Below are 24736 nucleotides of genomic sequence, written 5' to 3' on the forward strand. Positions count from 1 at the left end.
GGCATTTGGAGTGGCTCCAATTACTGACAAAATGCAGTAGAATCTCAGCTGCGTAAGTGGAACTAAATTTGAACCCTAAGGTCCGTAGACCACGGGGACGACGGAGGAAGAGGTGGCTTGGAGCACTACGGGAGGGCATGTGCTTGGTGGGCATTACATTTGTTGACGGCAAAGATCGGAAGTGATGGAAAGCGAAGTGTACGAAAGCAGACCCTGCAATTACTCGGGATAAACGCTAGAGACAAAATTATTATTATTATTATTATTATTATTATTATTATTATTATTATTATTATTATTATTATTATTATTATTATTATTATTATTATTATTGAGTTGTTATGCCCAACTAAGGAGCGCGTTTGAGCCTATTAATATTTCTTCTTCTTCTTCTCTTCCCAATACCTCTTCATCCTCGCCTTTTTACGTTGTTCAGGTCATCCTGGGCTTTACAGATAATTTGTGTTTCTTAATTAAGTTTCTGAATTTTATTCCATCTTGAATGGTTTCTTTATTAATGCCAATTTCATTTACCTCTTTACTGATTTCCTTTAGCCAATTATTGTGATTTTTTCTTTGATAAGGCTAAGTTTAAAATTTTCTTTGTGATCCTGTTATTGTCCATTCTATATAGTCATCTCCGTACATGCCATGAAGGCCCTTGGAGGAATAGAAGGTAAAGGCTCCCTCTTTCCGTAACTTCGGCACTTGATGAGGTAGAGTGGTTAACTCTACTCCCGGCCGCCTTTGCCACCAGAAATTTACCTGGTACTCATTTTTGGTGTAGGCTAAGTGAACCTCAGGGTCATGTGCACCTCCGGAAGTGGAAGTCTCGTTTCTTAAATTTTACGACTTCCTGACGGGGATTCGAACCCACGTCCTTTCGGACGAGCTGAGCACGCCTTTACCACGTCGGCAAGGCAGCCCCATCCATTCTATATATGTTTTCATAAAATTGTAATCGTCATTATTATTATTATTATTATTATTATTATTATTATTATTATTATTATTATTATTATTATTATTATTATTATTATTATTATTATTATTATTATTGCGGGGATACCGTGGAGCATAGAAGTGTAAGAAGGTCCGAACATGAATGGGTGGACAGAGAAAATATTTAATTTAAAACTATAAAATTTGAAATGTTATTTCCTCACTTGTTTCTTTTTCTCTTTCTAAATTAACCTTAGATGAACAACACCAAATAGCAGGAGGATATACACGGTTGAGTTCGTTAGCTCTAGTAAAAAGAATGATTTGACAACCCTAAAACAAGCAGGTACATAATAAATTGCAGAGCGAGCTTGAAGCTCCAACGTTACAACTCTTCCAAAGAGCACTACTGCTCCAATCAATTACAAGTAAAGAGACGAAACTCCAAAATTTACCACATTCGAAAAAGCGTCTTTGCTCCACACAATTACCTAGGAGACTACTCTCCAAAATTAACAAGATTCATGCATCTTCAAGGCACAGTCTAACTTTTTCATTAGGTAAAATACAACCACTTTCCACTGGCTTATTCGCTTGACAGTCTAGGTTACATTTAAATAAGAATAGTTCATCATTAACAGAGGCAATAAGTTCCCATTCTACCTGTCCTTAGGGAAAACAGAAAAGATATAATATGACGGCCGTAAATCAAAATGTTAAGAGGCTAACACTTGCACTCCTTGGAAGTTCACTTGAAAATTCTTAAGACTCTATGCGGGCTTATGGCCCGAAGTTACAGAGGCTAAGCCTATACTACGGAGGTGACTAGATGGAGAGAAATTTTTAAATTACAAAAGGAAGAGATAAATTTTAAAGTTTACGAAATCATGTTGTATTGATTTTCGTATGCCAATGTGTAAAAGAAATTGAACCTTACTGTACCGTACTGAAGGACTGTACGTTTGCATGACGTATTTACGCACTCCTGCAGTGTAATGCATTTATGGTCCATTTTTCGATTGCCCGTCAGCATAAGAAAACTAATACAACGAAAATTGTTCTGATGGACTGCATATCCATATGTGGCTGGGAGGCGTGACCATTCTTAAGGAGAATAATGGATAGGAAGAGCATTGTGGGATACGAGGTTTTGCCGGTGCAGCCACGATATCATCTACCTTACGTGCATCTAAGATTTTTGTCAATATATGTATTTATTTTTTATTTATTTTTTATTTATTTATTTATTTATTTATTTATTTATTTATTTATTTATTTATTTATTTATTTAAAATTAACAATAAAGAAAATGGAATATTTCCGACACTTCAAAAATGAAGGTATCGGCGAGAGAGCGTAAGGGGCCTTGGAGGGTTTGAAACTGAAAGACCCCTCGCAAACGTAATACCAACAAGTTCGGAAAAGAGCATGAGTAACCCAGAAATGTCGGATGCGAAAAATGAACATGAGAAGACTGACACAAGTAAGTGATAGATTCAGTTAGGGACTCATTGTTGCCAACCCACGCTCCCAAGTTGAAACTCCTTGGGTCCTCATTTCGTCGCCTCTTATAACAGTATGTATTTTACCGCTCCCAAACACAGAGAAAAAGAGTAGACATTCTTATTTGCTTCTAACCCTGGAATAGTACAGTGGGGCACCCAATGCCCCGGAAAATATTTGTTCCCGGATTAAGTTATGTTGACACATCTGGTAAGCATTCACCTCCTGTGACGTTTGTTTGACTTTTTTCGTCCGTCGTTGGCATTATTCTTGAAGTCCGGCTCCGTGGCTAAATGGTTAGCGTGGTGGCCTTTGGCCACAGGGGTCCCGGGTTCGATTCTTGGCAGAGTCGGGAATTTTAACCATCATTGGTTAATTTCGCCAGCACAGGGACTGGGTGTATGTGTCGTCTTCATCTTCATTTCATCCTCATCACGACGCGCAGGTTGCCTACAGGAGTCAAATCAAAAGACCTGCACCTGGAGAGCCAAACATGTGCTCGGACACTCCCGGCACTAAAAGCCATACGCCATTTCATTTCATTATTCTTGTAAGTTATCTCAAATATAATTGCGTAGTTCCTGATATATATTAACGAAATGGATTGTCTTCGGAGTGATGAAGAAATTTTGCACGATTTAGACAGGTCACAGTGTGATAATGTAAATCTTTTTGAGAATTGTTCTGATAAACGCTCGTCCTTGAAGGAATACAGAATCTATAGAGAGAACGTTTTCCCAATTAATAAAGAAGTAAAATATAGGAGAGATTTTTCTCTTCATATTGGGAGAAGAACTAATGAGGTCGTGGATGAAGCACAGACTTCGATCCCTAATCTTGGCCATCCCTAACAATGGCCAGAATCCAAGGATATCAAGACTACGGTGGCGTGTTCAGAATGTAAAACATTTGTGTGTGAACATCATAGCTTGGTGTTTTGTCGTCACTGTGAGAAGAAAAACTAGTGATAAGTATCAAAAATGATCAAAGAATGAATATCTACAAAAATATTGCAATATATTTAACACTCTAATTTCTTTATAATATTCATACATTTCCATTCCTTAATATCTATATTATCTTGTGCCACAATATATAATTTACTCATTTGTATTTGCAGTTTTAGTGGGCCTGATATATAATTGTAATATGCGGTAAATGTATTTCACTTCTGAGTTACTCAGTGCCCTAGCAAACCATTGATGTTTCTGATGAATAAGAATTCTGTTACAGGATTAAGCAGTAAAATAATTTTTAAGAGCACTGTGTCCAGACATACCTTTAAAAGAATTGTCCATAATTTTTGATGAGGGGAAGTAATATATAAGTTGTAAAAGACTTGTAATGCATACTTGGAAAGGGGCGATAAATGTTTCCTCACAGGATGAAATCTTAGAGCGCTGCAGGTCGTGTTGTTTCGCGACAACATGGCCCACTAATGGAAGGCTGCCCCCACCACATCTATAATTGGACCCCCAGTGTACTGTGTACCTGTCTCTATATTTATTCACCAGCTGAAGTAGCTTCTCGTGTCCTGGCGGACCCGCTGTTACCAGCCAGTAATATTACTTCACAATTAGTGCTCTCAGTGTTCAGGGCAGGATTGTCATCTGTAGCTCTTAGAACCTCCCAATTTCCAACATAACAAGTCAAGGGAGGAACGAAATAATTATTCAGATTATCGGTTCAATATATTCCAACGACTACTTTCCTGCAATTTAACACCGCCAGTCAAAAGTTTTAAAAGTATGTGGATAAAGGCGGTTGGTGCATTGAACAGATAGCACGTAAGTTACCCTGGAAAGCTGAAGACCGGAATTTTCAGTGCTCAACATATGAGACATCTTGCAAGTTATAAACTTCATATGTTTTCCGTGTTGTCAACCTTAATGGGTTAAATAGTAAAAAAGTCCCACCTTTACAAATTCAAAAAAAATTGTTTTAAGTATTGCAAGTACATGTTTCGTTCTTTTTTTGAGCATCATCAGTTTGACTCAATCATTGATAATATTAGGAACTAAGAACCATTGTAGGCGAAAATATACAAAGTTAGAATATTCTAAAATTAAACTTATGGTGATAAATTGAATTCGCATCGTGTTAAAATATCATCTTAAAAATTGAAGAAGTTTATTTGTAGTAGCAAATGATGTAGGGAGTTGCGTGAAGAAAGCTCTCCTGTTCGTAACTGCACCCTTCGTTTAAAAAAACTAGTAAAGAGTTTAGAAAAAAACAGCTTTGACAAATACGTCCGTCCATTCTACTGGACCGTTTTTGTTCATTTATATGTTATTCTCTCTGTAACTACCTGTCGGTGAATCATGAGACATTGATAGGTCTCTAAGATCAGGCAACATTTAGTAATCATAAAAACAAATCGTTAAATGATCATCACTACAATAATTGCAGACGAAGATTTACCTTAACCCGCAATACATTCTGTACTTAGCAGGTTGCTAAACGACTAACGCTTCCCTTAATATTCTGAAATATGTTATTTTCATCCTGAGTAATGTAATTGCGTGCAGCTATGTTTGATGACTACCTGTCAAGCTAGAGAGTACACACTTCTTTTGATCACGGAAGAATACTATTCCCTGCTAGATACTTTTTGATTCTTTAACTTTTGCCAGCTTTCAAATATATTCAACACATGGCAGAACGTTCCTAATAACACACATGATGCTAAGAGAAAAAAATCTACGTACCAACAGGCTCCATCAAGACAAACGCCTTAGACACCATTGCCTTCTACGACACAATACCAAGCTTTACATCAATAGGTGCAGGATAAAGAAGCGAGTATATGAATAGATTTTTACCAAAATGACAGGATGACGTCAGAATTGATGAATTCTAACTACGAAGTGCGTCATACCATAACGCACTTATTAAATGTTCATAAAACCATTGAAAAAGCCAGGCAAACAATATCACTACGACAGGCATGTTAGAAACATATCAGATGCAAGGCTTTTCAGGCGTTTGCTCTATTAACCAGCGTTTCGTCTTAGGTCTGACACTAGACTCATCAGAGTGGGATGTGTCAGACCCTACCCACTGACGCTGGGGTGTATGCAGGTGAACTGATCAGAAGCCCTTATAAGAGGCACAGTCTGATAACTGCATACGGGAGATAGATCTCCACAGTGGAACTATTTCCCGCCTAGCAATTCCGAATGGAAAATTCTAAATTCCCATGGAGAGAATTAGATATTTTGCACCAATAGAGCATATCAAAAATGTTAAAAACATATCAGATGTAAGGCTTTTCAGGCGTTTACTCTATTAACCAGCGTTTCGTCAGACTGTGCCTCTTATAAGGGCTTCTGATAAGTTCACCTACATACACTCCAGCGTCAGTGGGTAGGGTCTGACACATCCCACTCTGATGAGTCTAGTGTCAGACCTAAGACGAAACGCTGGTTAATAGAGCAAACGCCTGAAGAGCCTTACATCTGATATGTTTTTAACATTTTTGACATGATCTATTGGTGAAAATTATCTAATTCCCTCCATGGGAATTTAGAATTTTCCATACGACAGGCATATCAAGAATAGTTATCTGCAGAGCAACACGGGTCCTCCAGTACCGAATCAAATATGACAGCTGTTGTTGAATAGCGCTAGAAGTGGGGCTTTTCTTGGGTTGCAAATATAAGGCTGGAATGGTATTGTTGTATGATGTGATATGTGATAAACGTCCCACTCGTAGGACACGCAGTAACAGTCAGCGGTGTCAGACTTACAACAACTTGATACAGGTCAAGTAGCATAAAGCCGGCGAGGACTTTCATTTTCTATCGGCTGCAGCAATTCAACAAGTTCACCTTCGTCAGCAAAACACATTTAAACACTTGAGAAAAATATAATGCGTGATCCAAATTTTCCATTTGAGGACGTTTCTGCAGCGAACATGCAACGTTCCTCGACTCCGACGCGGGTATATAAGCACTGACATGTGGGCAAAGGGATTAATGTAACAATCGTGTCGTCTCGAGGTGCGTGCGTTAAATGGCGACATTATTACTCGTCCAAACAGGACCAACGTGCTGTTCTTGGCTGCCGAAGAACATCCATCGTAGAACGAAGACTGTGTATGGGGCAGCATGTCTGTCAAAAACCGTCGTTGTGGAATGGTGCACCTAATTCTTTGCGGGTCGCCCTGCGTCGATCTAGGAGGCCAGCCTCATCCAGCGGGCATTGGGGGACACTCGAGCATCCGCCCTATAGTCTTCATCTCTCCCTCAAAACGGCCTTGAAAGGTCGACGCTTACCGTCGGACGAGGATGTACAGCAGGTGGTTACGGACGCAGCAGGATAAAGTGTTTTATCACACGGGGATCTTTAACCTGGTGCGTCAGTGGAATGAGTGTCTCAATGCTAACGGCGATTTTGCCTGATTGGAACCCCGATTCAGTACTGTACGGCCGTCGAACGTAAAATATTTAATCGCCCCTTATACCTTCATTTTCTACGGAGGAGCGTAGTGAAAAGAAGTATATGGCATACAATATGTTCTGTATTTTAAAAACTGGAGCAGACAGGGGGTAGCATGATGCCATTTTTTAAATGAAATCAAATGTACCCATCAACAGGTCTAACATTTGAGACACCAAAACGTGTATTGGTGGTGATGATGGTTATCTTAAGAGGAAGTACAACTTTGCAACCACCCTCTATTAAGAAGGAAACAGTAAGAGGACCGACACTTAAAATAAGATATCGGCAAAAGAATCCAAAAGACAACCAAGGGCAGGAAAACGGAAGATTATCTAGGCCCCGCAAACCGAATACCATCGGAGTAGTAAGCGAGCAAGAGTTCACCGAGGGTGTATAGGAGAGACAAAAGTAAGGGGAATCAATATCACTCAGCTAAAAGGACCGTGGTCGTCACTGTACGATTCCAAGTTGCAAACTCCCATTTAAAAATAATGTTATTGGGCTTACGTCCCACCAACTACTTTTTCGGTTTTCGAAGACGCCGAAATGCCGAAATTTAGTCGCGAAGGAGTTATTTTACATACCAGTAAATCATCCGACATGAGGGTGACGTATTTGAGCACCTTCAAATAACACCGAACTGAGCCAAAATCGAACCTGCCAAGTTGGGGTCAGAAGGCCAGCGCCTCAACCGTCTGAGTCACACAGCCCGACGGTTCCCGTTTAAGTCGCTTCTTACGACAGGTAGGGGGAATGCAGTATGCCGCCCCCACACAGAAGGGAGAGTAAAAGAAGGGACAGAATAAAATTGTACTATGAAACGCGAACGTTAAACGGAATAGTGTTACTTGTAAGATTCCAGGGAATATTTTAGTTCTCTCCCAATATCAAAAGGAATGTTGCAAATAGAAATACACCTGTAAGTTAAGTTTATCTTATCTTGTCGAGCCCTCCGCCAGATGAATGACGCATTGCGGTGCACCTCTCATGGGAACACCACATACACCCCCAGGGGAACATGACATCACTCAGTATTCCAAGTTGAACCCCCGCCCCCTGATTAGCCCGAACCCGCCGGCATTACAGATGCAGTGCGGTTTACAGGAGGGCTGTGTGCTTCAATACCCCGGGGAACAGACTGACTGGCTGACACTCACTACCTCTCTTTGAGACATTCCGTCCGCGCGCACACTGTCTCTACACCGTCAAAAGCGCCTTCCTCAACCGGGAAATAGAGTAATAATAATAATAATAATAATAATAATAATAATAATAATACATGCGAGAAGTAATGCAAAAAATTGATTTAGAAAATTCTGTTGTAAAGAAAGGTTACACAAGATGGAAAGAGCGTATGGCATCACTAAGAATTTTTACAACAAAAAATGGTCGTCTAGAAATATTAAAATAAGGCACTACAATTACAATACAGTGGTGAAACGAGAATTTTCTTGCGCAAGTGAATGTCAATTTTTGAACTATAAGTGATATAAACTGGAAGTACGAGGAACAAGAATCATGCGAAAAATCTTAGGACCATTGAGAACAATGGAAAGTAAGGAAATATACTAGAACTTAGAAAATATAACAGAAACAATACGAAAAAGGAGACTGCTGTTTTTGAACATACCTACAGAATGGATTATAACAGATTGACAAAACAATTATTTAAGTACTTTTAGGAGAAAAGTCAACAATGAGCTTTATAAAACAGAACAAGAAAGATTATGAAAGAAATAAAATAAGAGAAGAGTAAAATATAGAAAGAAAGAAAGATTTTTAAAAGAAAGCTCTAAGAATGGAAGGAATCCAAGGAAGAATGAATGGTAAACCCTGTACTAAGTGGTCTGGGGAGAGAAGAATAAAGCATAGTGCAATGATGAAAGAATACTGGAAAGAACTGAAGAGGAGACAACGAGGAAGGATAATCGAAATTGACCCTGGTCCTAGCAGGCCTCATCGTAAATAATAATATAATATAATATAATATAATATAATATAATATAATATAATATAATATAATATAATATAATATAATATAATATAATATAATATAATATAATATAATATAATATAATATAATATAATATAATATAATATTATTATTATTATTATTATTATTATTATTATTATTATTATTATTATTATTATTATTTACCGTATTGAAAGGAAAACATGCTTATGAGATAAAGGTAAAATATTAACTATATACATAACTAGAGCTCGGATTTTTAGTTGGTAATAGCTTAGAATGCAAAGTAATCTGGTTCGTAGGAAATGTCATACAACCCTTTCTTCCATAATGTAGCAGTGTAACATAAATTACAGGAGTTCTATAGACTGTACCCCTAATGTATATGCAAATCTCAAACCATAACCGTTGTACAGGGTAGACTATACTTGTTAATCAACTTTGCATTCTAACCTATGAGTACCTAAAAATCCGGACTCTATACATAACTTACAGTAGTTTAAAAGTAATTTCACCATTACAAGCTATTGTGGATAATGACAATTCACTGCCCAATATTCAAAGCATCTGTCCATGCAAGTGAAGCTGGCAAAGCACTGAGGAAGTGTCTCCAGTTCCCACGATAAGCTCGTAAGTTGCATCTCGCACAATATGCTGGATTGCCTGAGTAGGGGCACCAGAATCACACTGGGAGGATGTAATCTTTTCCATCCTTCCCCACTTTAACAGGGAGTAGGTACACACACTCTATGCCCAGAACGGATCCTATTCAGTGTACTCCACGTTTTTCTTGAAAGTTCAGCCCCCGATGAAGTAAAATCTTTCATGATGCTGAATAGTGGCCAGTGTTGAGGGTCGGTTTTTGATGTCGTCTTCCTTCCACTGTGCAGTGGGGCAGAAACTGCGTGCAGATAGCACCTGGGCACACCGGATCGGAGGAGATCTTGATTGAAGCCGATTCACTTCAACGTAAGGAATATCATCATGAATAAGCAGCATGGAGTTCCTTATAATTTTATTATATTTCCTAGTAAGCGCTTGTTCTCTGCAAAGGGAAGGTATCATGATATTACTGAGCACAGGAAGCCAGCAGGAAGTTGTAGATCTTATTAAACCTGAGATCATTCTTATTGTGTTGTTCAGCTGGGTATCGACAAGCTTTGCATGACTACTGTTGAACCATACTCGACAACAGAATTCAGTTGCAGAGAAGACTAGGCTCAGTTCATAACACCTCAAGGTTGTGGCAGAGGTACCCCAAGTTGTTCCACAAAGCCTCTGTAAGATGTTGTTACGGCTCTTTATTTTCGCTGCAGTGTTTGAAAGGTGCTTCTTAAAGGAGAGTTTCCGGTTCAGCGCTACACCCTGATACCTAAGAAACCTGTTATGTCTGATAATATTTCCTTAGAAAGATATTTAGAGAGTACATTGGACCATTTTGTGATTCAAGTGGAAGCAAGACACTTTAGTTTTGCTTGCGCTTAGTTCATGTCTCCACTTCTTAAAATAGTTCCCAAGGATGGCTAAGTCTTTAGTGAGTACTTTCTTCGTTTCCTTAATGCTGCTCTGTCTTACGGCCAACGCTATGTTATCGGCGTAGCAGTAATAATCAGAGATTTGTGGGCCGTATTACATCAATAGCCAAAACGTATATTCCAAGGGGTTCCAGGAAAGATTATGTTCTTGGGTGGAATGAGGAAAGTTATGCCCTGTATAATTAATTCCTAGAAAAAGGTGACTATGAAACTGGTGAGGAGCTGTTACGTATTTTCGATACCTCACGGAAACAGACGTGGCTGGAGACAGTAGAAGGGCTGGATTTCCGTCATTCAAGCAGAATATCTTGGAGCCTACTGAGAAAACTCAGAAGCAATTCATCAGTGACCAAGGAGTACTCTGAGATCTCACCACATACTATTGGACTATTGCAAGTCATATCATATTTTTTTCAAATTCTAGGGCTAAAAAGGTCAAGGATCACACTAGTTTAGTGAAAATGTACATGAAATTACTCAAATCTTTATCTCCATCATCTTTTTCGTACTCAGCGAGACTTTCTCTTTAAAAGAAGTCAGCGACGCAATAAAGTCTATGAAAGCTAGCAAGCCTCCTGGTTTTGGTGGCATATAACCTGAGTTCATCATAAAGGACAAAATACTATGAGATGGTTAGCTTGCTTCTTCACACAGACATTGCAAACCGGTATCCTTCCAAAACATTTCAATAAGATTTTAAAAATCTCGCCATTTTTTAAAGCCCGGGAAATCTAAACATCAGCCCCAAAGTTACAGACCAATTGCTCTGCTTAGTTGCTGCTACAAACTTCTTAAAAGAATTATTTACAACACTATCAGTTCTACCATAGATGCACACATTCCTTCAGAGCAAGCGGGCTTCAGGCAGAACCGTAGCTGCTGCAACCAATTTCTTTCCCTCACGACATATAATGAATCAGGTTTCAAACTACAGTTGAAAACGTCTGCCTTTTTCTTACATCTGACCGCAGCATATGATACAGTGTGAATAGATGGGTTGCTGTATAAACTACTTCAGGACATACCCTGTAAGACAACAGTAAACCTCATTGGAAAAATGCTCAGCAATAGACTCTTCCAAGTTATTTTAGAAACCAAAATGAGAAAACTGAGGAAATAAAACAACGGCCTTCCCCAAGGATCGGTACTGGCTCCCCTCCTCTTTAACCTCTACACATATGACTTGCCTCAAATTCTATCTAAGAAATAATAATAATAATAATAATAATAATAATAATAATAATAATAATAATAATAATAATAATAATAATAATAATGTATTGTACCACCAGCAACGCATATCCCTAATGGTAGGCACCACCCTAAACGCCTGAGGCAGGTGAAATCTTGCGGAAATAAGCCAAACTTTCTGAAAAGTAATTTATTTTCAAGTTTATTAACAGATGTCACTACATCTGCATTTTATTCTATCATGTGAACTTAACTGGTGTGGCGACGGTAAGATACTAGCGTTCCCCTCTAGCATGTAATAGTTATGGTTGAGCCGAATTTGCCTGCATTTTATTTTCAACATATATGTACTCTAGGTTTCTAGGCTTTGTTCTAACGAGTGAAACCACCCATGTGGGTGTGCTGTAATGTCTTAGGGATGCACGATTGTGGAGTCTCGTTTCCCTTGTACACTTTGCTTCTTGGTGATTAAGCTTTTGCAATTTTCAAAATTTTTCATCTTGCATTTCAGTTATTCATTTTCTTTCTTCTCTTAGTCATCAACGTACTATGACTCACTCTGTGTCACTGGGCCTTCTGCCCCATTAGGTTTTAATCGTCCCATTACATTTTATTTTCGGCCTTTCCTATTTACCTTTATTCATGCCATTCTTGGCTGTGTAGTATGAGTTTCTGCTCCTGCTCTTCGGGACACTTCCGATCCTAAATTTTGTGTTGTTGCTTTCCCTTGAAGTAAAGGCAGAGAGTGTACAATTGGATGAAGCTAATAAGCTTTCAAGTGTAATAAGGCATACATGGATGTATCGTTCGGCCACTGAACGTTAAGACTGCGAGTTCGATGACCCTCTGAAGTGTAACATGTAACATAAAATACCAAATATTCTCTTACCACAGATGTGCATAGACTTGATAGTCTTGGAAACTGGGGGGGGGGAGGGGTTCATCCACCCGATTATATTAGGAAGCTTCAAAGCTCCAATCATTAATTTTTCCGTATACCTACTTACAAAAATTTATTCTGGTTGTTATATCTTGTTAATCACTATTGTTGTTGGTGTTACCTTTGAAAACAATGTAGAAACAGAAAAAAAGAAAAGAAAATGTCCTTTAGCAAATCTCTTCAAAATATGAAGTTTTTAGTGAGGTCAGTTGACCAGTATCCTCGGCGCTGCCTCTTTTCTCTCTCTACTGCCCTTGTATTCCACAATAATAATAATAATAATAATAATAATAATAATAATAATAATAATATGAAATTTAGTATTACAGAAGAGTGTTGAATGTGAGAGGGGTAGATCTAATCACAAATGAAGAAATACTGAATCGAATTGGTGAGAGGAGAACGAAGGGACCGAATGATAGGGCACATCTTAAGACTCCTAGGTCTTGTACAGTTAGTTTTTGAGGGAGTGTAGGCGATAAAAACGGCAAGAGTGGAATGAATATGACAAACAAATTAGAGTAGATGTAGGATGTAGTAGGTACGTAAAAATGAAAAGGTTAGCACAGGATAGGATGGCAAATAGAGCTGCATCAAACCAAACAACAACAAGAACAATAAATCAGGACTACAAGTTTCCTTTAAAAAGACAAATATGTGCCCAATATCAAAACAGCCCCTGATCCCTTGAAGACGGAGCATGGTAAGATAGAACGTGTTGGTAGCTTCAAGCACCTCTAGGAAATCGTTCAGCGAAAGAGAATCCAACTACACCAGGCGAGAGAATGTTGCCTCTGTTTTTCACAGGATACGTGCTTTACACAAGAGAAAGGCCATCTCAAGTCAATCTGAACTAAGAAACTACAACATAGTAATTCAAACAGAGTGTCTATATGCTAGTGAATGCCTCCGAATTACAGGAATGTCGGTGCTAAGAGAAGCCGAGAAATGTAAGGGAACGATACTCCGCAAGATAATTGGTCGAAAAATCGTGGATGGCCGATGCAGGTTACGAGGAAGGAAAGAACTATACCAGGAAATCGAAAGATTGATTGAGTCGTTGAGGAAAAGAAGACTCAAATTTTATGGACATCCGTTTACACTGGATGAGACGATACTAACAAAACACATTCAAAAACACTAGATAGTAGACCAAAGTTTCCGACAAATGGTTCAGGGAAGTAAGAAAGTATATTTAGCAATCTGGATTAAATCTGTACGACGTCCCAAACCGAACAAAGTTTAGATCAGTGACAGACCAGCTTCATAGTCTTCCGTGACGAACAGAAACTGAATAGGGAATGGACAGAGGAAAGAACACAGGCTGACAGAGAAAGAATGTAAAGATTCTAGGCTACAAAGAAGGCTTCTAGTAATGTGTGATTGTTGCTTAACGTTGTCTCAAATGACCGTAACTGAATATAATAATAATAATAATAATAATAATAATAATAACAATAGTAAAATACCTATGCACAACAGGATTATTTAAATGTATAGATGAGCACTTTTCGAAGACAATCACATGATCTCCCTAAACTGAACGGTCTAGAACATAGGCTATTATAAGACATTCATAAAAGTGAAATTCTATACATCAATTACTCTACAATAACTTGCGAGCTTGCGATCATTTTTCAGAGGTGCTTCATAGGTAGTCTAAATATAACGATAAAATCATTCGAGCTGAATTACTGTAGGAAACCTCTATACAGGCCACTCCTCTCGGTGCGCAATATGTCAGCCTCATCAAAACTAATGTGTGTCGTTGCTATGGTGACTGTTTGTTGATGAGCACCTAAGTAACGTCCTGTTGGGTGTGATTCTCGGAAGTCAGCCAAAGAGATATTAAAAACAATGGTACCTCTTTCACTGCAAAGAAGCATCTCTGACGAAAATTGGTATCGATGTCTGCTCTTCCATACACACGTCTCTACATTCTTGCTTACCCCCGACGTCAAGTACTTCTGTGCCTTAATGGACTCAAAGTACTGTAAGTCATCATGGAATTATCTGGTCCGTTCGTATTGTCATTTAGAACGCCTGGAAGGTATGCATATCCACTCAACGGCGTTGACGGACAAGTTGCTGGCTTAACTCCTAGACATTCCAGTGCAAGAACACCTGTGTTATCGCTGCTGTAGAGCGGATTTTGACTGCCCCAGGATGAATATTCCTGTTTTATGCATTACAGTGCGAATGGAGTTATGACCCCATCATATTAAATACGTTTTTAAATGACAAAGAATTAAAATGACACAGCAAAACAAACGACAGTGAAATGTGATTTAATTGCGTTGGTACCATGTGTGTTCAAAAATGTACGCCATCACGTACCACACATTCATCATAACTTTCTGAAGATGAAAAATATATAAGCTCTTTAGGCCTTTTCAATCGTGAAATTACCAGCGTTTTACCCGACTATAGCAGTGGGCTCAATAGTCGGATTGCTACACCTTTCCAAGACGCTGGTGGCTAGTGCGCCGTTGTGACACCACTGCAAGCCTCTTATGCAGGACAATGCAATGACGGTGCACTAGGGGAAGTATGTGCCTCTACTTGTATAAATGCCTGCCTTTCGCCTTATGTAAAAATTTAATTCCCACAAGGAAACCATAATTTCATTTCATCGATTGAAAATGTTAAAAACATCTAAATTGTCTTTTCAACAGTAAAATTACCAGCGTTTCGCTGCAGTACACGATTGAGCCCATCAGTTGGATTACTACACATTTCCAAGATGCTGACGGATAGTGCACCATTGAGACACCACTACAAGCGTCCTATTTAGGACAATGCAGCAAATATTATTGAATATCTTGATGAAAACGTTTGCTGTAAGGGCACTTCCCGATGGTTTCACCACTTTGACGAAGGCAAAATACATCTTGCCGGGTGTTTTGGAGGCTGGCGTGTTCAAATGATCCTTAGAGATATGCCGGTGGGAACAAATGCTCCAGGTAAGGCCACTCAAGTCGGACAGGTCTAAGGATATGATCCAGACTAAGAGTGATACTCTGGTCCTCCAGGTTGGAGGGTTGGTGCGTGGGGCCAACAACTCCACCACCAAAAACTACATATTGTTCGGAAACCAAATCGAGATAATCGGACGGTCCCAAACTTACGACGACTAAAGCACGCTAAATGGAAAGGATACAGATATATTGGAACATGGAATGTGAGAAGTACAACAGGTTGGGGCTAGTGGAATTTTGGAGGAGGAATTACTTAAATATTAGATAGATGTGGCAGCATTACAGAAGATAAGATGGAAGACAATCCAGGTGACAGATCTACAGCACTACATTTTGTTCAATAGTGGGGAGGAAGAAAATAGAAGAGGAATAGGGTTTATGGTCAAGAAACCGTTCAGTCATAATATGATTGAATATGAAGCAATAAGCCTCAGACTATGCCGATTAAGATTGAAAGGGAGATTTGCCAACATATCACTAATTAGTGCCCATGCACCAATAGAGGATGCCGAAGAGGAAGAGAAAGAACAGTTCCATGAAAAATGGAGCAAGTATGTGACAAGTTGCCCAAGTATGATGTTAAAGTTGTCCTAGGTGATTACAATGCCAAAGTAGACAAAGAAAAAGAAAACAACCTAGTGGCAGAATATCACAATAAACTCCAAGAATCCAATGATAACGGATGGAAATGGATTGATTTTGCCTTTAGTAAGGAGCTAACGATTAAGAGCACATGTTTTCCCCATAAGGAGATCCATAAAGAGACATGGAGACAGATAGGCCACGTGCTGATAGATGCGTGACATGCCTCCAATATAATGGATGTGAGAAGCATGCGTGGTGAAAACAGTGATTCAGATCATATACTGGTGAGGATCAAGTTCCAAGGAAGACTGGAAATTAAACCCAGGGACAGAGCTGAGCAGAGCAAGGTCTATAATGTAGAACTGTTAAAGGGTGAGAAGAAGGAGGAAGAGTATGGAATCCTGCTGCAAAGGAAACTACAGACGGCTAGAAACGGGGATTTGAACATCAATACAGTGTGGGAAGAAACCAAGCTAGCAATAAACACAACAACGCAGGAAGTACTTGGAGAGAGAAGGAAACAGCAGAAATAAATGGTATGACGAAGAAGGGGGTAAGGTTCTGGCAGAGAGAAATCTAGCCCGACCAGAAAGGGAGAAAGTGAATGAAATGCAGAAGAATTTTGAAAACAAACGAGGTAGAAAATGCTTCCATGGAGTTGGGCAAGTAAAGAAGGGATATCAACCTAGAGTGAATATGCTTAAGGATGAGACTGATAGACTGATTGCTGGGAAAGAACGAATTCTGGAAAAATGGGCAAAGCATTTCGAAGCATTACATTCTGTCAAACTAATACATGAAGAAAGAGAAGGATCGGGTAGTATGGAAACTTCAGAGAGAGATGAGGAGGGGTGAGGGTGGAGAGAGGAATGATAAGAATGGAGATGAGGATGAAGACGATATGGGATCACCATCGACTGAAGAAATGGAAGAACAGTAAATCCCCAGGGAATGAACTCATAACGGAATAAATGGTAAAACATGGAGAAGTGTTGGTAAGGATATTACATGAGATAATTAAAAAGGTATGGGAAACAGGTAAAATGACGGAGGACGGGACACCAGCAAATATACGCCCTATACATGAGAAGGGGACACGCATGCAATTCAAGAATTATCGAGGTATATCTTTACTGAGTTAGTAGAGCAGAAAGAATTATAGGGGAGTACCAAGCTGATTTCAGACCTGAATGATCGACGACGGACTATATTTTCACCATGAGAATGACTCAGGAAAAGACATACGAATATAACGTTCGACTAGGACATCTTTTTATAGATATTAAACAAGCCTATGACAAAGTAAAGATATCTATATTATGGAAAACAATGAAGGAGTTTAAATTCCCACAGAAATTAATAAAATTGACTTAGATGACCCTAAAGAACAGAAGAAGTCAAGGAAGTCTGTCAAGATCTTTCAAAGCCGAAGAAGGCCTGAGGAAAGGAGGTCCCTTATCACCAGTGTTATTTAATCTAGTGCTGGGGAAAGCTGTAAGAACTACTAATCCGGGTAGTAATATTTACAATAGACTTATCAAAGCTTTGGCTTATGCAGATGATATAGTGGTATCTGCTAGAAGTAACGAGCCACTTATAATTGCCTTGAAGGAGCTGTAAGATGCGGGTAAATATATGGTAACCGAGAGAAGTGGAAGGAACACAGAAAAACTCCAAGTATATGATTACACCTTTGAAACAGTAGATAGCTTAACATATCTTGGCTCAGTAATAACATCAGAAAAAAAAGTTGAGACAGATATTGTAAATCGTATTAAGGCTGCCAACAGATCCCACAGAGCACTCTTCTGAGAAGTAAAAGCTTCAGCAGAAAATTAAAACTGACTCTCTACAAAACAATAATTAAACCAGTAATTATGTATGGGAGTGAGGCATGAGTATTGGCTGAGGCCACATAGAGGATATTAAATGTTTGGGAAAGGAAAGTACTGAGGAAGATATTTGTACCGGTGAAGGAGGAAGATTTATGGAGCCATGGAGTAAGTAAGTAGCTGCATCATCTGTCTTCAAAACTGATTCTTGGAACATGCCCTATATGCACGCATTTGGAGCCGTAAGATTCGGGAATATTTTTTAAATATCCACACCGAATGTAGTTATAAGGGCTTGAGTAAAACTCTTCGTTGACTCACATTAGCGCTCGTAGTGGTGCTTGAATGAAATAATGAATTGACCCACAATAGCGCTCGTAGATGTAGAAAATGGCAAACTGCTAATCTAATCGATCAGATAACGATGATTACGAAAAGTATTGTAACTTTTAGGGATAAATAAAGAATATATTATCATACTTTATTATACTTTATTTACCTAAAATTCGTACCTCATATCCCTAGGATGTTTTCAACATCGAGTTGATTACCGGAATGGATGGTTTGCATTATGTGCAGCATCCTCGACGAATATATCCATTATTCGAAAATCCTCCCTCTCAAGATGAGAGACACATTGGCCCACTTTTAAAACAGGTTTTGGATACCCTGGGTGGTTTCTAAGTCGGCACCACAATTTTGGCAACTTAGACGAAGAAATAACACGTGCTATTTTTAAAACTAGTTTTAAAGCTGAATTTAAATGTATAATCTGCAAGGTATTAAGTGGTAATGAAGAGTAGTGAGAACATAGAAAGATGAGAGATACTGACATGAAAGAAAGAAGCAACAAAGCAGGTAAGGGACAGAGAGGGAATTGAAAATGCAAGGAGGAGCAGATCTCTTTGCTGTGGCTACGCGTCCTGGTCCAATCTGTCAAGCTCGTCCACTCGCTACGCTGTCAAAACCAGACGTGATTTCTCTACACGAAATTAAATGTATAATATAGCATTATGCATACGTAGAAATCGTGATTTTTGTAACAATATCCAGGTAAAAACTTTAACATTATCAACAGGAAACAGAGTGGTGAAGAATACTGTTTAAGAGGAAGTACAACTTGGCAACCATCCTCTATTAACACTAACCAGAAGGAAAATGGAATTGGTCCGACACTCACAACAAGGAAGATATCGGCAAAACAATCAAATCAATAAATCAGTCATTCACCATTGATCTGCATTTAGGGCAGTCGTCCAGGTGGCAGATTCCCTATCTGTTGTTTAGGTAGGCTTTTCTAAAATAACTTGGATGATTTGGAAATTTCTCAAACATCTCCTTGGTAAATGATTCCAATCCTTATTTAATCTTCCTCTAAATGAATATTTACTGCACTGTAATATTGTGGTCTTACCTGAGACTCTCTTTTTGAATCTTTACTACAATCCCTAAATACCCACATAACCATGTTAAGAGATTTGTACCGAGCTCGATAGTTGCAGTCGCTTAAGTGCGGCCAGTATCCAGTATTCGGGAGATAGTGGGTTCGAACCCCACTGTCGGCAGCCCTGAAGATAGTTTTCCGTGGTTTCCCATTTCCACACCAGGCAAATGGTGAGGCTGTACCTTTAAGGCCACGGCCGATTCCTTCCCAGTCCTAGCCCTTTCCTGTCGCATCGTCGCCGTAAGACCTTCTGTGTCGGTGCGATGTAAAGCCAATAGCAAAAAACAAAGAGATTTGTAATGTTTATTCACAATACCGTTTATGTGATTACCACCCCAATTAATATCTATCCTCATATGAATATTCGGAATTGTTATTTTACAATTCGCTTTACGTCGCACCGACCCATATTAGTCCTATGAGGACGATGGGATTGGAAAGAGCTAGGAGGAAACATCCGTGGCCTTCATTAAAATACAGCCCCAGAATTTATTGGTGTAAAAGCGAAAACGGGAAACCACGGAAAACCATCTTCACTAAGCCACGTTCCCAAAACGAAAGCCTCTGGGTCCTCTTGTATTAATACTTTATGACACAAAGGAAATACCATGGACATATTGTACTACCCCCACCCAACGGGGTGCAAAAACACAGGGGTTCGATCCGTCCTAAATTCAAGTTACAGAGAGTGAGAGTAAGGAAAAAATTAAACTGTGGGCGATTATTGTGCAATGGATGTTCTAAAATTGTTAATTACAATCAACGTCAATGAAATAAGAAATAGGATTACTTGGTAAGGATAGTGATTATCGGACCCCTGCTTCTTACGCAGTAATAGGTTGGAATGCAAACTAATGTGGTTAATAAGAAGTGTCCTCTGGCCCACTCTTCCGCAATCTAGTGAGAGTCACATAAATTCCAGGAATTTTGATGGTCCGTACCCCTAATATTTATACAAACCTCATAACATAGCTGTTGTGCAGGGTAGTCTATACTTGTTACCTCTTCAGTAAGTTTGCATTCTAACCCATTCCTGCATAAACATCTGGGCCCTAGTGATTATCGTTCTAAGAGAAAGTACAACTGGAGAGTATAAAGGTATGGGCATACGAAAGAGAAGGGCCACGAAGGGCGTGAAAATTAAAGACTCCCTAGGTCTCGCAACCCAGGTATTTTCGGGGGCTAAAAACAACAAGAGTTTCCCAAGGGAGGTCAAGTAGGGGAGATGAAAGGGAGAAACCTGGTACAAGTAAGTGGAAGTGATGCCAGGCTCTGCTAGGAAACCGTAGTTTCCAACCTGCACACCCAAGATGAATGCCCCTGGGTACACTTTTAGTCGTCTCTTAAGGCAAGCAAGGGATACCGCGGATGAATACTACCACCTCCCCCCTGCCCCAGCTCAGACATTATTTTTAAAACCGTGAAGAATCTTATAGGCATCAAGTTGTATTTCATGATGTGATATGGTGTCTTGTAAAGTTATGATGTTGTGGTTTTATCTGACGTGCCCCTTCATATGGTAGAAATTCACCAGTCGACGTGGGCTCGTCTCCTTTATTAAGAGGGCGCTCTGCAATGAATCTCGAGCAGTGTAGCTCAATTAACAAGCGAGAACTCCAATATGTACCTGTCACGCTGTACTGCGGTCTTCTCTAGAACTAACTGCACAGAACCCCCTCCATTCCAGACGCAATGAAATGACATCCTCATTAACATCATCATGAATGCAATATCATGGGTTTTTTATTTCAGAGTGACAGTATCACAAATTTTAGACCTCCAGTGTAAAGTACGCTCCGTACAAGGCTCGAAAGGCCCTTGGTGGCGCGACAGGTAAAGACTTTTAAGAAAAAACACAACTGGGTAGTACAAGGAACGAAACACTGAATACAGTAGGATTGGGCTCTTAGCTCAACACTCGCGAGGCGGAGGGGTTGATCCCTATTGTCGGCTGTCCTGAGAATAGCTTTCCGCGATTTTCCATTCTCCAGCACCAATACCTTCTCTTCAAATCATATCATATTACATATCTAAGTGGTCTGAGAAACGACACCCACCACTATACCCAGCCCGGGTATGGAAGGAAAGCTCTTAACATCTCCAGAAGTTAAAGGGAAGAGGTGAACTCATTCGAAGAAAATTATTTATACCCTCACGGAAAAATATAGAATGCTGGGTATTTCTTGTGCCTTAGAACAGGGTTTGCCGAACATTTTGCCTCTGAGGCCCCTTTAGCATATCGCATGAATATCCAAGGACCCTTAGCTACAGAACGTAATACTGAATTCAGTGAATAAAAAACAGAATTTTGTAATTTTGCCATGTTCGATTGTGAGACGATTGGAGGAAGATAGGCCACCTAGGAGAATAATGGACTCTGTGTGGAGGGCGAGGGATGTAGAAGGGTACCAAGACGACGATGTTTAGACTCAGTTTCTAACGATTTAAAGATAAGAGATATAGAAATAAATGAAGCCACAGCACTAGTTGCAAATAGAGGATTGTGGCGACGTTTAGTAAATGCACAGAGGCTTGCAGACTGAACGCTGAAAGGCATAACGGTCCATAATAATGTATGAGTGTTTTCGTACAACTTAGGACTAATATTTTTTGATAATTTGTTTTACGTCGCACCGGCACAGATATGTCCTATGGCAACGATGGGATACGAAAGGCCCAGAAGTCAAAAGGAAGCGTCCGTGGCCTTAGTTAAGGCACATCCCCAGCATTTGCCTGGTGTGAAAGTGGGAAAGTACGGAAAACCATCTTCAGGTCTGCCCACAGTAGGGTTTGAACCCACTATATGCCGGATTCAAGCTCGCAGCTGCGCAACCTTAACCGCACAGCGAACTCTTCCAGTGAATAATATTTACTTTCCTTTAAATTTATATGCAACTTAATTTGCATAAAGATACCTTATACGTGCACAGAAATTTTAAAAAATCGTGACACTTGGCTAATAATTATAAGAGTCTGGATCTGGAAACTTACTTTAGAAAAATCACTTGGTACGCTTGGTGGATCAATGAGACGGATCGTGCTGTTTTCCAAACACCAAGCGTTTTACAAGTGTAGTCACTCGAACTGAAGATCAGCCTCACATTAGCTCTAATTTGTGTGAGAGCAGAAAAGGTACACTCACACAGGTATGTTGTCACGAAAAGCATTAATTGCAATATTTCCTTTCTAGGAATTGTAGGGAATAGGGGACGTCATGGACCCAAAGGTCAATGAGCGATGTGGAGCTGTGATATAAGATACAAGTTTTTCACGAGATACTGCGCACCTGTACCATTTATCGGCCAAGAATTACATATCCTGTATGTAAGTTATACAACAGTGAATACGTATGTTCCTAAATTTAAAATAATGATCTATGAATTGAATGTTCAAAATAATTTCGCTCTTTACAACTTACATTAATACTGCGGGACACTTGGATTATCGTCGCGGACCACAGTTTGGGAAAGACTACCAAAGAAGACCAGAGAGAGAGTGCAGACTTCGGTTGTTCCCCACTCAGTAGCCTCTTACGACATGGAGAGGTTAACGATAAAGAACGCATCCTTTCCCTCCACCTACACGGGAGATAAAGAGTTCCAATAAATCGAAATAAATAATGTTCTCTTCTTTCCGCAGTGTTCAAAATTGTAATTAATTTTTTCCCGTTAAAATATTCTCCAAATACGTCCAATATAAACATATTCGTAAAGCATGCCTTTGCGTCCACCAGAATAATGTCGTTCTTGCATCCAAATGGCGTAAACTGCTTCCCCGGTAACGGTGTCGGGTTTTTGTCCACACAAAATTAATTTTGCTAATTCCAGCTAGACACCCATCACAAAGATATATCCATGTTATAAAAAGGGAAGAGACGGCAAAACGATAAGATAATGATAAACACCCTTGACCTCGCAAATGCCTTCAAAGTCAGAAAAGAAGAAGAACTGACAAAGGGAGGTCAGATAGCAAAAATGAAAGCGAGAAGTGTGCACAAAGTAAGCGGAAGCAATGTCAGACTCAGCTAGGAGGTGATGGTGGTGGAGGTGGAGGCGGTGGTGGTGGTGGTGGTTGTTTTAAGAGTATGTTCATTTGGTCAACCATCCTTTTCTTTTCTTCCACGTTGGCAACGGAAGTAACCCCGAGCATTCATCTTGACACTTCTTTTCTCGTCTACCTATAATTCTACCATCTTCCACTATGCTGTTTACTCCTCCCTTGTGTCCAGATGCTATTATCGTTCCTCTTCTCCTTCTCAGAGAAATCCTTGACATTTGGTATAAAAATTCTGAAAGTTGTTCTCTCTTGTTTTATGTCGTCTACTTTTGCTTAGACGTTTATGGCCATTAGAGACCACAATAAGCACATTTACAAATTTTAGAAGTTTTCTTTTCAGTCCAGTATCGTAGCATTCTCTCTCTGGTAGCTTGTCTTCTTTCTGCTGTCCACCCGCTGTTCTGCTGTTATTCTTCACGAAAGTCCTTGAAGTTATTGATATGGTGTCGGTACGTGATTCTGTTAACAACGTCTTCACGATTTACTCCAATTTTTTCAGATACTTCATAATCTCACTGAACCATTTATCACATATGTTAGACCTACTATCGAGTATGGTAAAAATTTTCTTAGCCAACCGCTTGTCTTCCATTCGAAATACGTGGCCATAGAACTTGAGTCGTCGCTTCTTGATGGATTCCATCAGTCGCTCGGTTTTCTGATATAGCTCCTCCCTTCCTCGTAACCTTCATTTTCCAGCCACGATCTTCTGGCCCATTCTCTTTCGAAGGATCTTCCTCTCAAACTTCTCAGCTTCTCTCAGACCAACCCTTCCAGTAACTCGGAGGCATTCACTTCCATAGACACATTCGGGTTTAATCACCGTCTGTTATTCCAATCTCTGTCCTATCAGTTTTTACTCCTTGGATCCACTTTGCTCTTGTAAATATAGTTACACACTCATTTTGTCTATCTGCTGTTATCTTCATTATGTTACCAAAAAGGTTAATTCTCCTCTTCTGATCGTGTCTGGCATCCTTTAATTTTCTCCATCCTTGTATAGACCTTTACTCCTCCTCTGTCTAAATTCTCCTTCCTCCGCTTTTATTGGTCCCCATACTTTCCTTTTTCTCTATTTCACCGCTTTTCACATAGAACATGCATTCTGTGTCATACAGACACTCTGGTTTGATAACTGTTTTGTAGTGTTTTATTTTCCTTGAGAGATTCTTCTTATTGTAGGTACCTTTAGTCAGCTGATATGCTAGCTCACAGTTCCCCTTATTAACACAAATCGGAGGGGATATGCAACAGTCCGAAATTTCGAAAATCAAGGTGAAAGTGTAAGATAGGGGCCACGAAGGGAATCAAAATG

The sequence above is a fragment of the Anabrus simplex genome, chromosome 1 (assembly GCF_040414725.1).
Source record: "Anabrus simplex isolate iqAnaSimp1 chromosome 1, ASM4041472v1, whole genome shotgun sequence".
NCBI lineage: Eukaryota > Metazoa > Arthropoda > Insecta > Orthoptera > Tettigoniidae > Anabrus > Anabrus simplex.